Raw genomic sequence first — 18,601 nt, forward strand, 5'->3', positions numbered from 1 at the left:
GGGTTATGGCAATTAGGGTCACATGGCAGAAGAGTTTGGCGAATGGGTACGAAGATTAAGGAAGGCGCATCATGAACATTAGGAGGTAGGGTATTAAGGTGTTCTGCCCAAGCAGTGTAGTTTGGTACTGGGCGGGCGATTTTGTGTGAATTATATGCCAGCAGTAGACCCAGGATTTAAGCAATATGGAGGCGAAATGCATGTGAAGTGTTAGCAAGGTCTGTAGTGGCTTTTAAACTTTCAAAGGGATTGAGCATAGTGTTGTCGTGAATAGTGGTTGTTGTTGAACTTCGAAAGTGGCGTGGCATAATTCCTCTACTTCAGTTGTACCAGGTAAGCGATTTCAGCTTTTAGAGGTGGGTTATAAAAATGGGGTATTTGCTCCCTTGAGTAAATTTTGTAATAGTAGGTCAGATTAGTATTTTACTTCAGTTTGCTAAGAGGCCAGAGGCTGTAAGAAGTATCCAGGAAATATTCCAGTCACTTATTGGCGTGCCACCCAAGCCTGACCTTTTACAGTGGATGTTGAGGATTAATCCTCTTTCGAGAACATGGTGAAATTTCAGCAACTTTTCCATCAAAACTGACTAAACGGGTGTGTAATTCACATGGCCTGACACCCAGGACATATTATTTGGGGTCAAGGACAACACGTTTTCATGTCTATTTTGTCCTTGGGACAAGTAGGCACAACCCCCTGCAGCACACTCTTTGGCTGCCAGTTTGTAGTACCACTTTATGAAAGAAGAAAGGGAATTGTTTGCAGTTGAGATAATATTTCTGTCCATTTGTCTATGCTATTAGAACTTATATTTATGGTTCATTATTGCAGAGTTTTTATTATTAGGGTGAGCGCTCAAAATAAATGTTATAAGCTGGACTGCACTACTGATAGTGGTTCCAGTAAAAAAAAATGTGTACTCACATTTGCAAAGTATAACAGTATGAGGCTATGTATAATGCTCCCAAAATGCACTCTGATTGATTAAATGCAAATATTTGCATAAGCTTGAAAGCTTGGTTGCTGATTCTTTGCTTTCAAAATAAAATATATACAAAAAATGCAACTAGAAAAAACTTTTGTTAAACTACTGTGACATTTTAGGTACCATTTCTTTGAAGTATCATTTAGTAAAATGTTGATGCATGCTAGTATTTCCTAAAAATATTTATAATAGAAGAACAGTGTAACAATTTCCAAAAAGATTATGGGAAACATAGAAAACCAACATTGGCAAAAAAAATTGGCCAGACAATGATGATCAGTCTATTGGTTTTGTGAACTTTTGTCCTGTTTTGACATGGCTTTTATAAAACTCTATTGTTGTGGGAGCTGCCTCACCATTGTAACAAACATTGGCAAAAGCAAAACATTTTCTTGGGTCTCAAAAAGAGCACACATTGCCACAATAGTTTTTGGCACTGAACAAAACTACTTTTTGTGCTTATATGCTCCTTGTGAAAGAGCAGATTCCTATCACTTACAGTGAGGCCAGCCAACAGATTGATAGAGATAGAATTTTCATGTAAGCAAAAGGTCTTGGTTAACGCCAGACCTAATTAAAGGCTGAATCATCAAAGTAAGTCCCAAAAAGTGCACTCGGGGTAAATGTCTTTGCAAAATTGCAGATTTAAGTATTTCATGAATTCACAAGAATTTACACAAATAGACCATGAAATTGAACTCCTTGAAAATATTTGTGAGCTGTATTTACACATGCAGATTTGCTCGTGCTAAGATTTGCTCAAGTGAAAATCTGTTGAGCATTTGCAGATTTGGCACCCCACCTTAAAACACCACTATACAAGAAAGACTATGGGTGGTACATCCTCCTCTGTTCAAGCGGCCAAACTATGGAATTCGTTACCCCGAAATACAAGATTCACGGATAACTGTCTTCAGAAGACTACTCAGGAGTTGACTCTTTGCTTCATAACTACCATATCCAAGCGGTAATGGACTGCATGCCTGTGTTGGTAAACATTTATAATCTGATAATATGTGTATATCTATGTATTTGTGTTTCTTTAAACAACATGTATAATTACTATTTCATAATAATAAAATATATACATACTCTTTAAGCCTATTTAACAAATGTAGATTTACTCGCAGTTAAATGTAGATGTGTGTGTGTGTGTGTGTATATATATATATATATATATATATATATATATATATATAATGTGTGTATATATATATATAATGTACATACAAGTATGTCTACAATGTATGTGTCTATGTAAACATATATATGTGTATATTCTGTACTTAAAATGTTCATTGGTCATTGCATAGTTCCTAGATAAATTGTCAGATTAGATACTTATGAACCCCTACTTTCATTTTAGCTATCACAATGAGGAAATGTTATCCTTACTGTTTTATCAGCAACCATTTCGCTATGGAAAATTGAGGAAAGATAAAAAATAATGCTAGAAAAGTACACAAATAACCTCAAATATTGCTAATCTTGAAACTGTGTTTATTCAACACATTTTAAAATCTCAAAATATTATATCCTTAATTATATTCCTTACACATATATTCCCTTACTATGTATTTACATATCTATTCATTACTTTACTACTGCTGTACAAGAGGAAAACAAATATTAAACATGAAACATTCTATCTTGTAAGCTTTTATTCTGTCTCCTCCATCACCTTTTACCTCTATCAATCTATCCTCCATCCCCACTCTGACTCATCCCAACCCCATTCTACTATTATGATCTCCAAAATAACCATGCCTAAGCTCTTCCTTCTACCGCTTCTGGCTCACCTGAACCTCAGCTTACTACTATGATCTCCCAAACAACCATACTATATTCTCCCTCACTTATCTCATCTTTGACTCATCCAAAACCCCTTCTCCTACTATGATCTCCCTAACCCCTTTCACCAGAATCTTTCCTCCTCCATCTCTCCTTTACTCATCCCAAGCCTCATCGTATTAAGGTAAACTCCCAAGTAACACTTCTGTTTTCTTCCCTCTGCTATCCCTCCATTATTCTTTTCAAACCTACTAACAAACCCACATATCCGTCTGCTCAAATCAACTAAAATCTGTACTCCTATTTCCCTTTTCTAACTATCCCACCACTAATCCTTTTGGGTTCCAGAGTAGCGTGCTACTCTTCGAAAAGCTCTTCAACACCTCATCAGGGGTAGTAAATGTAAATACAATTACAATTTATAAGTTTGCTTTCCCTCCAACCACTTTTTTCTCCCAAGCCTGGAACAAGTTTGACTTCTGCTCTTTTCAGGAGTAAATTTCCAACCTTTCTCAGTAAGGGGAAAGATCAGCGAAGAGCTATTGAAAAGCCGTAAAACATGCAAATTAGGTTTGCACATACTCCAAAGGGCATTCCAACCCTGCAACAACAGTATATCACTACCTCCAGCCCCAGTATGTAGATTTGTGGAAGTGTTGCAAATTAAGGAAATTGATAGCATTCAATCCCTACTATAGTATTAGCCCTGGCATAGTCAAGGAAGCTATTATCAGAGCTCCAATATAATGAGATTGCTGCCGTAATTAGTAGCCGCCGTACATGGCACCATAGGGACAACTAGATTTTTTTACAGGACAAGTAGATTTATGAAGCAACTTGTCTCATGGACAAGTAGATATTTTAATAAATTCCACACCCCTGGACTAAAAGCCATTAAGTATTAAAGGCAGACTAATCATTTTCACATGGCACATCGTTTTTTAAATAAATAGAGAGGGTGTTGGTAGCTCTTTACAAAAACAATCGATAAATATTTCTTCTCTTCGAAGTTCCATTCCTTTTTTAAATTTTTTTCACCAACCCTTTCCAAGTAATTTTTCAGTGCTTATTAATGACTGAAAATCCATTTGGAGGAAACAGGCTGGAAAAACTAAAAATGTACAGAAAGCTCATGATCTCGGGGCATTTGCATATCTTACTGGCCTTGCCAAGGTAACCTTCTAGGTTACTGACACCCACAGGCTCAGATAGGCCTCAGACAGCAGAAGGCATAAGAGATAAATAAATGCATCCACACGAGTCATGAACAAGCCATAGGTGAAAGTGGCTTCTGGCACTAAAGGCAACAAAGCCCTGTCAGAGTAAGACCTAGTGTCTGGTTTCACATTGACGTGACTTTCAGCCTACTTATACGGTCATCAGGTTCCCCAATTGATCCTAGTCCTAATATCTATGCTATCTACGTGGTAACGACCTGGATTCCGTTACCCCCGGAAGAAAGCCCTTTCTTACACTTTTCATATCCTTGCCGCCTTACATTGCTTACCAATCTATACCCTGCTTTCAACCTTTCACAATAAACACAAGGTTTTTACGTAAAGCAATTGGTATACCACAACCTGGGCAGGAAGATGCCAAGCTGTGTGCACTCCTTGCCACTCCTTTTGTCTAACTGGCCTCTTTATGGAATATTTTCATTTAGCCTCTTTCATGACAAAATACAAAAAAATTAAACCTAGCAATAAAATGTGCAAGAAGATACAAAGAGTAAGCAAAGCCTTGGGCTTTGTCTCCGATCTTTGCAGAAGCTTGGCTTCTACTCTGCCAAAAGTAACTGAAGTACACCCAAAAGAATAGTTGGTATGTGATTTCTGCAAACATTTTCGAACTCTCTTCTCCCACGGCCTAGTGCAACTTGGTCCCATCCCACTATCTCCATCTATCCCCTTATCTCCATCTATCCCCTTGTACACTCATTCCCTTCCTTCTCCGTGGTCCCTATCATATTGTCATTTTTGTACTACGGGTCTTTTCAATATAGGTATTTTTGCTCCCCATATAACTCGCATATTTATGAATCTATTTGGGGACTACAATAATTATATGCTCAAACATCAGCTCAGCAGTTTCCGGAAGAATGAACTCTTTTCTATCAAATAAAAACGTCACATTTTTGTATAAATGTAAACAAGGTCCCTCAAATAAGAGCAGTTAGCTTGAAAAAACTCGGCCATTAATGGTACTTTAAATAAACAAGTGTTCGTTTGCACTTATAACACGAGTCTCAGTTGCGTGTTCCTGTATCGCCATTGTAACAGAGACTCCTTTCATGTTTCCAGATATTTTCACCGCCGCTATGCAAGGGGCTACACCCCCATGCTGTGAAGGCTGCTCACAATATAACAGGAATTGCTATTATGCCAAAGCCAGTATTAGACTTTGGGTGGGCACCATTTTTTACCTTTACATTTTTTTTTAATAGCTTTTGTTTTATGAAAATATAAACCATTATTCCAGTCACCTTGTCAAAAGCAGCACAGTGGTACATAGTGAGATGAGCTCTTTGGAATTCAGCCGTGGAATAATATTGTAAGTGAAAATAAAATGACCATATTGACATTAGCCATGATTGACGATGCTTCAACTACGGGCCCTGTATTTCTAATTTCAAAATGCACTGATGAAGTTTCTGCAAAATAGAAAGATGCCATTTCCACTAACCAAACATCAGACAAGACAGTCAAGGAAGACTTCATTCTATGGAGTAGCAAGCACCTTGCTGCCCTCATCGATTTTATAAGCAATTTCTTCTAGAGCAGTGTGAGATGGGTATAGGTCTCAAAAGAGGACCATTATAAAATGTACCTCAATCATGTGCTATAAACTACCGAGAAATATGCAGTAACGCTTTCTGTAAGTTCTCCTGTGTGGCCGGTATGTAGCATACTTGTGAGGTTAACTTGAGAGAACTTTAAATATGCAGCACTGTAATTAAAAAAAAAAAAAAAAGTCAATAATTATGTAGAATGATCTTTTTAGTTCTTGGTTGCCCAGCCTGGACTGATTTTTTTAAACGCTTCCTTTGTGAGTGACCCAGTGGTATTTGGGAATTGAATTCAGAGTTCAGTTTCCCAGTTGTTCTATTTTTTTTAACCCTTTCGCTACCAGGCCTTTACCCCCTCCTGTGCCAAGCCTTTTTTGGCTATTTGGGATAGTTCACGCTTAGGTCCTTATAACTTTCTGTCTACATAAGCCAACCATGCCAAATTTGTGTCTTCTTTTCCCAACATCTAAAGTTTTACCCAGAGTTTGTGGGTTTCCCTGGAGGAGGCCAAGAAATTAGCCAAAATACAGCTAAAACTGTTGTTGTGGCGGGGGGGGGGAGGGAATGGGATGAAGTGCTGCAGAAGAAAGCACATGTTTTTTTTTCTTGCAAATGTCAACAACAAAGGGTTTGTGGTGCTAAAATCACTGGCCCAGATTTATCTTGGTGTTGCAGAGCAGTGCTGCGGCAAAAATGGAAGCGCCGCGCTGCACCACTTTAAAAAACGCAGAGGTGCACTGTACTTACAGAAATACAGCGCACTCCTGCATTTGGTGCTGAATTAAGCTGCCTAGTGCCAACGCAGGCATCCTTGCACCGTTGTGCAAAGTTGTCTGCATTGAGGAGATAGATTGTTTTATGTGCCGGAAGGTGTCCCTTCCTGCACATAATCTATAATGACTATTTGGCACGTTTGTGTGCTGCAAAATAAGTACAAAAACTTCATTTTGAATGATTGTTTATGTACTGGAAGGTATCCCTTCTTGCACGTAAACAATCGTCCATGGCATTTCCCCTCATTTTGACATTATAACCCACCGCCCCCCCACCCTCCGGGATTACATTCGTTTTTGTTGCTGCCTCTGGTTTACGGCAACTTTCAAATCTGAGGCAGCATCAAAAGCAGTGGGTGTTGCAGTTCGCAACACCCACTCCACACCCCTCTGACACTGAAAACTGCATCAGAAGGCCCATATTTACAAGGAGGCGCAACACCACAAAAATGTGGCGTTAAACCTCCTAGTAAATATGGAGCAGTGGTTTGCGCCACAAAGTGTCACTCCGGAGGCACTTGGGGCTATTAAATATACCCACTATCTTTCCAGCTTTCAGGAACAGACGGGCTTGAATCAGAAAAATACATTTTTCAACAGAGTTTTGGCATTTTACTGGGACAAACCTAATTTTTACTAATTTTTCTTTTTGTGCTTTCAGCCTCTTTTCAGTTAGTGACAAAAATGGGTGTGAAACCAATAGTGGATCCTGGACAGCTAAACGTTTCTGAAAAGTAGACCACATTCTGAATTCAGCAAGGGGTCCTTTGTGTAGATCCTTCAAGGTTTTCCTACAGAAAGTAACAGTTGAAATATAAAATATTGAAATTGAGTTGGAAAAAAAAACAGCAGTTTCTATCTGTTTTCTTCTATAACTTTTTCTAGCTATGGTAGAATTTTTAAAGCAATATACCATTATGTCTGCTGGACCCTTTTGGTTGCAGAGATATATAGGGCTTGTAGGTTCATCAAGAACCCAAGGTACCCAGAGCAAATAAATGAGCTGCACCTTGCAGTGGATTTTCATTGTATACTGGGTATACAGCAATTCATTTGGTAAAATATAAAAAGTGAAAAATAGGTATCGAGGAAACGTTTGTATTTCCAAAATAAGCACAAGATGAGGAGATTCGAAGCAGTGGTTATTTGCACATCTCTGAATTCAGGGGGTGCCCATAGTAGCATGTGAATTACAGGGCATTTCTCAAAATGACTTCTTTCTTTCACACTGTCTTACATTTGGAAGGAAAAAATGTAGAGAAAGACAATTGGCAATAACACTTATTTTTCTATTCTGTGTTTCTGCAAGTCTCCCGATAAAAATGGTACCTCACCTGTGTGGATATGCCTAGTGCCCGCAACTGGAAATACCCCAAAACGCAACATGGACACATCACATGTTTACATTGAAAATTGATGTGTTTGTTGGAAAATGCCTAGATGTTGGTTTTAGGTTGTAACTCAGCCGGCACTTGGGGAAACCTACCAAACCTGTACGTGTTTGAAACCTAGATACCTAGGGGAACCCAGGATGGGGTGACCTGTTGGGCTCTCACCAGGTTCTGTTACCCAGAATCCTTTGCAAGCCTCAAAATTATGGCAAAACAACTTTTCCCTTACATTTTGGTGATGGAAAGCTCTGGAATCTGAGGGGAGAAAGTGCCTAGCTGTGGATTTTGGCCTTTAGCTCCGCTAGCACCTAGGGAAACCTACCAACCCTGTAAATTCTCGGAAAGTAGACACCTAGTGGAATCTAGGATGGGGTGACTTGTGGAGCTCCCTCTGAGTTTGGTCACCCAGAATCCTTTGCAGCCCTCAAAATTGGGCAAAAAAACACTTTCCCCTCACATTTCGGTGCTGCAAAGTACCTGAATCTGAGTGGAGCCACAAACTTGTTTGGTAAGGCCTAGTGCCCGCTATAGAGAAGGGCCCAAAACACAACATGGATACATCAAAATTATCAATTACAAAACGACCTGTTTTTACAAGGGGGGGCCTCCTGCGTTTTTGGTTCTGGGCGCTGCTGTCCTCTATGGAAACCTACCAAACCCAGACATTTTTGAAAACTAGACACCCGAGGGAGTCCAGGGAGGTGTGACTCGAATGGATCCCCCAAAGTTTTCTTACCCAGAATCTCCTGCAAACATTAAATTTAACTGAAGAAAAGAAGCACATTTTTCCTCCGTCAAAAAAAGTGAATCCGAAGAATTTCTTCAACTCTTCCAGATTTGGTGGAATCCACCTGGTAGCTCTAGAGTGTTGCCTAAGTCTTGCACTATTGTCCCTCAAATACTATTCAGCAAACAAATTATTGTGCTGAACAATCTCACCCAAAAATACATTGTCCATAAACAACTGAAAGAAATGTATAGGCAAAAGGTTTTTTGTATTCACTCTACACCCTGCAACACCACTAAAGGCAGGTAACACCGGCTGCACCCAGTTTTGGGGAATCCCAAAGTCCAGCACTTCCAATAGGAAGCCTTTCAGCCACAGGCTGCAATCCAGATGCCTCTTGCTGCACTATTGGCTCATCAGTGTCTTCCTTTAAAAGTGGCATTTTCTCCTCCCTGAGTGGCTTCATCAACTGATTTCGCTCTGACAGAAAATTCACTGCCAGAATCCTGGCCTTCCTCTTCCTCCTCAGTCATTCTCATAATCCTGGTCGGAGAAAGACTCCGATCATACCAACAACCTGCTGAGCGGTCATCCTGTGGCTAGCCATGATCCTTACTAGAACAAGTAACTTGACAAACAAATCAACTATACCCAACACTGTGTAAAATAAGTAATAAAGTGTGGCTTGATCAAACAAAAAGTACAACTGATGGCATATAGCAATTGCAAGGGACAGTCAATCAAATCAAAGCACACAAAGACCTTTGCACTGTACATACCACTCACTTGCCGGAGACAGCTAGACTCACCAGCACCTACTCAGCACAGACACAGCAAGCACCAATTATATCCCACTAGAAAAGAAAAACAAAACAAAATTACATACAAAAAAACACAATACACATTGTGTGTAAAATTTCCCTTGCATGTGCACATTCAAACAGAGGGTAAATATGCTGCTATTATTACATTTCTAAAAATAAAAAAAAACACATTTGTGCAGGTCATTGATACGCATTTGGAGTAAATAGTAAAACAAAAAAAAGTTTTCTTTCTAAACACTTGCAACTACATGATCTGCCAGTGCTGAAACTGCAAGTATGAGTCACACCAAAGAAAAACAAAATCTCTGCACTAGAATAAAAAGGAGAAATAAAACATTACTATGACATATGACAAAAAATAAAAGTTCACATTATAAAAGACTATGAATTCTGCTAATCACCATTGAAATGCCAGCCACACACAGCCAGCCAAACGCCAGTCCGCGCACACTGCCCACCAATCGCCACTTTGCACACACCCCCAGCCAAGGGCCAGTCCACATTCACTGCCAACCAATTGCCGGCCCATGCACACCAAGTACACGCTGACCGTCAGCTGAACTCTAGCTCACACACACACAAACTTTCCCTAGTGTCTTGTGTTTTTTTTCCCCCCTTTGGGGCAGATGGGTCTTAAAATGTAGCCAAGCTGCCACCAAGGGGGACAGAAATGGCCAAAATGTATAGCCCCTCAAGGGGAGTGAACCTAGGGCAACTGGGTCACTCCCCAAAACATTATGTGCCATATGTAATAAAATCCCGGATTGTCTAATGGATTAATTCCTCCCCGTGGCAGATGGGACAAAAAATATAAGACTGATCAATGGCCAAAACATTCATCCCCAAAAGGGGAGCGACCCTTGCCCAAGGGATTAGCCGAAAAAATGACCGATCTAGCCACAGGGGGACAAACACAGAAACTCGTATTGCCCAGAGGACAGTGACCTTTGCCCAAGCGGTCACTGGTCTAGAAAATAATTAGGCACATTGGGGGTTTGACCCCGTGGGGGCAGATTGGCCAAACAAATGGCTGATCTAGCCCAGGTTGGTGGGGGGGGGGTGAAGAGGTGAGGTGAGGTGAGGTGGATGTCAAAACTAGAAAAACATTTTGCCCCCAGGCAGCGACCCTTGCCCAATGGGTTGCTGCCCTAAAAAATAAACTATAAACCATCCCTGGCCAAACTTGCCTCAGGGGTGGGGGGGGGGAAATCCAAGCACGGATGTAACATTCGCTCCCTGGGAGGGACCATTGCCTAAGTGGTCGCTCCACTACATAATAAACAAAGAAACATCCCTGGTGCCTAGTGGAGGGATTCCTACTTTACGACCGCGGGCTGCGCGTGCGATCGTCGAGCAGGAATCCATTCACAACAGGCACAGGGGGAAAGGAAAAACTATTTCCTTCCCCCCTGTGTCTGTTACCCCCCCCCGTCCTAAACCCCTCCCCCCCAAGTACGTCCCCGGCAGCATGTCATGAGGTCGGCATGCGGTGAGTGCGCTGATGTCATCAGAGTGCCGAGGGGGGGCAGGGTCAGTGGTGGCCGTGAAAGGTCTTCCACTGCCATTCCTGGTGGCGGGGTGTGCCCCGGGGGGGGATGCTAGTGCTCCCCCTGTGGGTCAGGTCCACGACGTAACAGTTATGTCCTTGGCACAGCAGTGCTGCAGCCGAGGATGTAACTGTTACATCCATGGTTAAGCAGCATATACTGTTATGTAAGAGGAGTGTGTGCATATTGGATGCTGGTGTTTTAAACTAGAAGTAGTCCATTAGAAACCCTATTATTTTTTAGATTTTTGCCAGTCTTGTTTGAAATTTCTTCTATTCTGTCCTCATCTTCTATTAGTGGCATAAGAGTTTTCCTCAAAATTGCATACTTGCAATAATTGGTCTTTTGAAAACACTGATTAGTAGTACAGACTCACTGATTATTACTTTGCAAATGATGTGTATGCTATTTAAATCATCCCATGCCAGTCCAGTCTGTTACCAGCAAAGCAAATATAAGTGTTGTCCCACAGCAAATTTCAGTATTGTAGTCTATAACCTGGAAGTGAGGCTGAACCTTGGCCGTATCAGATGCTAATAACAATTGTTGACAGTACCAGAGGGGACCCATCTGGGAAGCTCTGAATCACTTGCATGCGGCCACTCTGTGCTGAAATAATGCCTGTGATAATTCTTAAGGCCAGGGAAACCAAATACTTCTTCAGAAATTGGAACTTTAAGTTTTCTGATGGAAAACATGGGTTTGTAATTTACACCCCAAGCAAAAATCTGAAAGTTTATTTCAGTGACTTGTACGACAAATTCTTTCACATAAGTAATTTAATACATAAAGAATTATTGGTAAACTATACGTTTTTCTGTATTAAGCTTGTCCCAGAGACTAAGATGCAGCTTACCTTCCCCATGCAATGTTGATGTAAATTTGATCATTTAATCATTTCACAATTGTTGTAATGATATTTTCAGTGTTCCTTGTTATTGTTGATCCTAGGTATTTTTTGTGTCCTTTGACTTTAAGCAAAATTGTAATTGTTCATAGATTGGCTTCTGAATTGGTGTCAAAATAGGTTAAGCCTGATTGGACCAATTAATCACATACCCGGAAACCGAACAAAACATTTTCACAAGACATAAAAAAGCTGGGATGGCAGTATCTGATTAAAAAATGTTTAACAGCATTTCTTCGGCAAAAAACAAAGTTTTATATTCATAACAACTTACGATAACTCCTATAATTGCTTTTATTTCGAATAGCAAAAGATTCTAGGGCTAAATTGACCGAAAGGGGAGACAAAGGGCATTCCTGTTTAGTACTTTTTTTTATTTTTTATAACACTCGCTGCCTCTTTAGAATAGACCATTGATATTAATGCACGGTTTAGATTCTTCATAAAAAGAAATTGTAATGCAAAATGATGTGCCCAAGTTTTTTCTACTTCACATCACTTGTAAATAAGAGAACATATATTGTCTAATGCCTTTTTTGGTGTCCAGGCTTACTAATAAATCATTAGCTAGCCTATATCAAAAAATTTATATTCAGTCTGTAACTTTTGATATTCTGAAATTTGGTTAATAGTGTAGCTCTAAAATCTGCTACACATTCCTTGTAGAATTGGACAGATAACCTATCTAATCTAGGAGATTTATCTATGCCGAAGTCTGTAATAGCTAAAGCTGCTTCTGTTTCAAAAATCAATTGAATTGATTTTTCAACATTTGCAACTCAGTCTAGGCATGGGTAAATGATACAAGAACTCAAATGAACACTTTAAACACAGTTTTTAAGAATACATTGTTGTTTAGAATTGAGTTAATTGTATTGATAGATTTTGCATCAGAGTGCTGTATACCAAGCTGATCTCTTATGAATTCATTAATTTCTTTCCAACAATTGTTTGAGTCTGTATGCTAACAATTTTCTGTTTCGATCTCCCCTGCCCAATATTTATAGATAGTTTTAACAGAATGGATTCAACCGTTTGGCTATATATCCTATTTGTGTTTCATATAATATTGATCATCTTCAACCTTAATGTTTCATACAATCCCTTCTCTTTTGCTTTGTTTTCCAAAATATTATGTTTTATGTCTCAGTGTATCAAGCTGAAATTGGCCTTGCCCTGTGGTCCTAAAACCATATTAATTTGTGCAAGGATTCCCTACTGTGCCATTATTACTTTTTATGAAGTTATTGGTCTTTTCTCTCACCCCAAGTCAAAATGTGGCCATTTGTAAGACACTGTGATAGATTTATCAGATTAATAGTTCTGTTGTTGCTATCTAGTTGGGAGGTTATTATGATAGGAGGGTGAGCTGATGTATGAATGGAATTAATCCTAGCTGTTAGTGTTCTTTAATCATCGTGGAGCCTGCTAAATTAAGTTCAGTCCATGAGAAAGTATCGTATACCTCAAAGAAGAATATATAGACCCTCTATGTTGCTAATAAACTCTTGCGAGAGATCAAATTTTATTAATATCTTAGTGGAATAGAAGTTAGCATTAGATGATGAAATACCTACCTTTAGAGGCCTAACAGAGAAAATAACATGATTTGTAAAATGTGCATGTTTGAATCATGGTGAACCATTTGGCCACAATTCTTATTAAACACTACGTTTTAACATGAGTTTTGCATTCATATTAAATGAAGTACTAATGTGAATTCATATTAAAAGTGTTATTGAAAATGTTATATTAATATGAATTGTGTTTATATTGAATCAAATTAATTTAATTAATGTGAGTTACATGTGTGCAGAAAAAATGCACATTTAAATTAGTTTTAACATGTTATAAATAATGTTTGCAATTTAATGTATTTACTTTGCATATTTGATTTGAACTGTAAGGTACGCAGTACATTTATTAATGCATTAATGCATATTAGGGGTTTCTTAGCTTGACTAGGCCTAAAAGATTAATTTTGCAGCAGTAATGGAAAATCACTTGTTTATTTGATCCCCTCTGACCTGGATTCTATCCATAGGCTTTTAATGTGAATGTTGAATGTCCTATTGTATTGTAGGCAAGAAACATGTTTTAGTATTAACAATGTCACGTTATTTGTTCTAGCTGTGGAACAAGACAGGAAATTTGTAGTTCTCATATGAAATATATTAGCTTAGTTCATTGTGTGTCATGAGAAAGGATCTCCAGTAACAAATTAGAGAATGTAATAATTTGTTAGAAATGTGTGAAATCATCCGACAATGCACTTTTGCTGAGAAAATCTGGAATAGTAGCAGAAGTGATGGTGCCATCTGCAGCATCTGGATGCTGAAACTGACGTCTGAAGTGCACCCACCTGAAGGACCAATGAATGGATTGTGCATACTTCTAATTAGTGAGGAACTTTGGAATTGAATTCAGTGTGTCTTGAGGGTGTCTTCAGTTAGTCCTTCTCTTGCATCAAAGCTAACAATGTTGAGGTTTAGTAGGCTAAATCTTGCAGGTGTTTCGGTCAGCGTATGGTTTTAATGTATGTTTATGACTTAGTTTTGCGCACCATATATGTGACATTGATTTTTGGGATTGTAATACAGCTTTGAAACTTCATTCAGTTTGGAGTTTGATTTAATATTAAATTGGTCATGGTGTCTAGAATTGTTTACGGTATAATGTCATTGATTTGTGTTTGAATGAATCTGACTACTACACTCTTCGCCAAGTCCAAAGATTCAGTTGACCTCTATAGGTGAGAATAGTGATAGTGTCACACCTGCACGCTGGTGATTGTTGCAGGAGTGGGGAGAAATTCTGCCCCAGAGCACGTCATCACTCTTCTATTCCAGCCTGAATTGTGTGAAAATGGCTCCATCCAATAAATGGCCAAAATACCCCATAAATTCACACAATTAGTCCTGTGACAACATTATGCCTTGCTGGGCCCCATTGTGACGGATGTGCACACTATTGCATTCATCAGTTACCAGTACACTGCCAAGGCCATTAATACAACAAATGTAGGCACATTGTGCCATAAATGGCCACATTATGCCTAGAATTATCACCATTACCTCACTGTCATTGTTATGACATCAGGGTGGGCATCATTGGTCTCCGTATGCCCACTGTAATAAATTCAGGGGTGTGTTACTACCCACTTCAAGGAATTATGAAAGCCCTTGTCAGGGTGACCCCCCCCCCCACCCCCCAGATCCCCCCCTCAAGTCACTAAATAAACGTGAGTTCCACTACATGGTAGGTATTGCACAGACCTTACAGGAATATGTAACTTATTTATGCAGTACCAAAATAGTTCTAAAGTCAGAATGCCAAACAATCAAAATAAATCCCAAACCAAAAGAAACAAAATAGAGTAAAATTTAGCAAGCAAAATGCAATAAGCCGAAGTGGAGATATGATTTTTTTTTTTTTTTTTTTTTTTAAAGTTTTAAGTAGAAATGGCTCTAAAACACAAAGGGCCAATGTTAGTACCAGTTTGACGGAAACTGGGACCAAGGCACAATTTTAGGCTGAAATGCAATCGAATGCGAATTGGTTAAACATTTTACCTTCGGGTTTAGTCTTTTAAGTTCCAATAAACCACAAAAGTACACTTCGCAAGAACCCAGGACCTGAAGAGAGACACTTGGAGACTCACAGGGTGTCAGGCAAAGGCCAACAGCAGTTTCCAGCCTAGGTCCAGTTGCTACTAGTCAACTGGATATGTCCAGGCCCTCTTGCAGCTTTTTGTATTTCTGTAGCCACACAGGAGGCCCCCTAACTGACCCTTGACGTCCTTTTCTTTGTCTTTGGTATGAGAGAGAGCTAGTCCAGCCCTTCAGGACTCCTCTCTAATTACAGACTGCTGTTCCAGTCTTCTTCTGATCTTATGCACGTCCAGAAAGCATTCTGTAGCGGGTGCCTCGAGATGCCAAATTTATGCCTGAAACGAGTTGGTGGGTGGGGTGACTCCTGGATCCTCCCTAACTAATAAGATAGAAGTTCTTGAGGACAACCCTACCCACTTTTGTGGTAGTTTACACTTCCCTTACTGCAGACAGGCCCAAAATGCAATATGTCAGGGCTTTTTCAAGATGGTGAAAGTCTTCAACCACTTAGGCTCTTAGGGCTGGGTATGTGTGGGGAATGGACTATGGCAGTCATATTGTCTTCCCACATCTAACCTTAAAATCCAGTTTGTAACGGTTACTATACCCATCACAAACCCAGAGACTTAAGTCTCCTAGGACAAAAGCAGGGTCCTTCACCTGCCAGACAGAAGAGGCACAAGAAATGTCTTGGCATCCTGTTTTCTCCCTTTCAAGAGCACAGGGAGTGTTACACATAGCACAATAAACCTTTAAAGCAGGATTAGATGCTGTGCTGTCAGAAAGACACCCACATTCCCCACCCTACATATTCTGTGGAGTTCACTGCAAGGAAATTTTAACATTAAATGTCTATGTCCTTCTTTTAAATACTGCACACCCTACCTTGTGGGTTGCAAGGCCTGCAGGTGAAACTTATTAATATCTAAAAAGGAGGTTTGACCTGTCGCAAGGGTTTATTTTCAAATGTCGAATTGCAGTTTTTACACTGCTAGAGTTGGGCTACAGTGGTAGGCCTGGAGCCATGTTTGCACTTCCACTTTAGTGGATCACACAATAGATGCTGTAGTCCACAAGTGGCGTTTGACTTCCAGGCCCTGGGTACACCTTGTACCATATACTCTGGAGATAAGTTATAACCCAGTTAAATATGCTAATTAGGGTATACCAATTCAGCTTTGTTAAAAGGTGGTGCACAGGCACTTTACTACTGGTTAGCAGGGGTAAAAGTACACAGAGTCCTAAAGCCAGCAACGATGTAGGGTGTATCAAAATGTGAAAAATCTGGGGTGACCATGCAGAAAAAGCAGATTTCCTACCCTCTCAATATACCAAGAACTACCACCATGCTGTCATTGTGATATTGATGGACACCATTGTGCCATGGATACCCATATTGTGCAAAGAACTTCAGCCATTATGCTGGAGGCAGCAGTGTTCTGCAGGCATACCCCATCAACCAACATTTGGGGCCTTTTCTTGGGGGGTGTCTTCTGCCATGGGTGGCATAAGGCTGAGCTGTCAAGGCTTCCTATCATGTAATTTAGTCGTGAGGCCATATATTCCCACTATAAGACAGGAAATACTATTGGTCTAGGACCATTATTGCATCACGGTTTGACATCATAGCACGGTTTCCAACAATATGCTACAAATTACTATGATTAAGACAGGGCCATCATTATGTTGCTGGGGCACCATTATTCCATGGATTCTGACAAAATACAACAATTTAACTTTATGCCAGGTCAGACATTGTCAGGTGTTGCCATCATGGTATTATGGATGCCCGCAGAGCACCATGCATTGCCATATAATCCTTGACCAACATTACAACAGTATAGGGAATGCTTTTGGCGTGGATGTCTGAGTTATGCAAAGCAATATCACCATTGTGCCTAATTCTGCATTACACCAGTGGTGCACACCACTGCGAAACAGATACCCATATCTTATCAAGCGTTACCATCTTTTTGCAAGAGCTGGCAGTGCGTCCGAGGTGAGAACCATCATTCCATGGATGCCCATACAATGCCAGGATCAAACCATCATGATAAAATGATGTACTAAATTAAGCCAGAAGTATCTTTGGGAGCAGGGTTTTTCTATTAATCCTTTTTTTAGTTTATTTTTCAATGAAGGAACATTGACAGACTTGGATAAGTTGTTGGGATCAGATTTGTGAAGACAAGCAAAGCAAAGGAGAAAGGAAAACATCAGTTAGAAGGGCATCCAGCTTAGGATGCTGTAGATATGGGTTAAAAAGTTACACTACATTCTTTTGAACTATTTGGAAGGAAGACAATTGAATACACATATGAATCAGGTAAGCATGAGGGACAGAAATAAATACATTTCTTAATATTATAATTAGGTAAAGGTACAAAGGTGTCATCCAATATTGGATGGCAAAACCGCATCAGGTTTAGCAGTGCTGCCTGTTTCTGCTGTGTTTTAATCCAGTGACCCATTGAGTGACCTCAGATGAGCTTTATCTCGCCTGCTGATTTCTACACTTGCATTTTCAGCCTGCTATCCCCTGAGCCAGAGGAGCATATTAACTCCTTTTCTTAATTTGGCCTTAACCCAGGTCTGACTGTCTCCAAATATAATCTGTGGTAATCAAAGTGCATTTTTAGAGCTGTATTGCAGCAAGTTTGACTGCTGCTAGACTATGCATTTACCAATTCCCTCTCTATCTCTCTCTAAGACACATCTTCTGGATTAGAAATCTGACCACACCTCTCCTCCACATGTACTTACTTGCCAGGATATCAATTGGCAGGGCCTGCAGCTGAGCTGAAGAGAAGAGAAATGGTCAGGTAATCTCCCCCTGGTGCCTCTCTGCTAAGGACAGAGAGGACAATGGCGATTGCTTGTTTGGGCCTCTTTGGGCTAGGAACTGCCAAGGGCCAGAAATGATGACCCTTTCACAGTCTGCAAGCACATGTTAGGATACATCCACAAACAGAAGCATCCACACAAACACAAAACAGGTCAATACAACCTCCACTTAAACTCCACCTAGTTGTAACACACACACACACAATCAATCATTTGTTAATCGTGCAACTCACCCTGTAGGGCCTCAAGGCGCTTGGGGGGTGAGAGAAGGGGTGCTACTGCTCGAAAATCTGGGCTTGAGACGCTTCTTGAAAGTCAGAAGGTCCTGGGTCAGACGTAGGTTGATGGGGAGGGAGTTCCAGGTCTTGACGGCGAGGTGGGAGAAGGATCTGCTGCTGGCTGTGGTGCAGTGGAT

The 18,601-nt window shown here is 40.1% G+C and overlaps 1 protein-coding gene across 5 annotated transcripts in view; it reads left to right on the forward strand.

The window, feature by feature from the left end:
- NCOA7 (nuclear receptor coactivator 7) overlaps positions 1–18,601 on the forward strand; it is a 934,107-nt gene that overhangs the window by 495,563 nt on the left and 419,943 nt on the right. The window lies entirely within an intron of this gene.

Source organism: Pleurodeles waltl, chromosome 5 (assembly GCF_031143425.1).
Source record: "Pleurodeles waltl isolate 20211129_DDA chromosome 5, aPleWal1.hap1.20221129, whole genome shotgun sequence".
In the NCBI taxonomy this organism is placed as follows: domain Eukaryota; kingdom Metazoa; phylum Chordata; class Amphibia; order Caudata; family Salamandridae; genus Pleurodeles; species Pleurodeles waltl.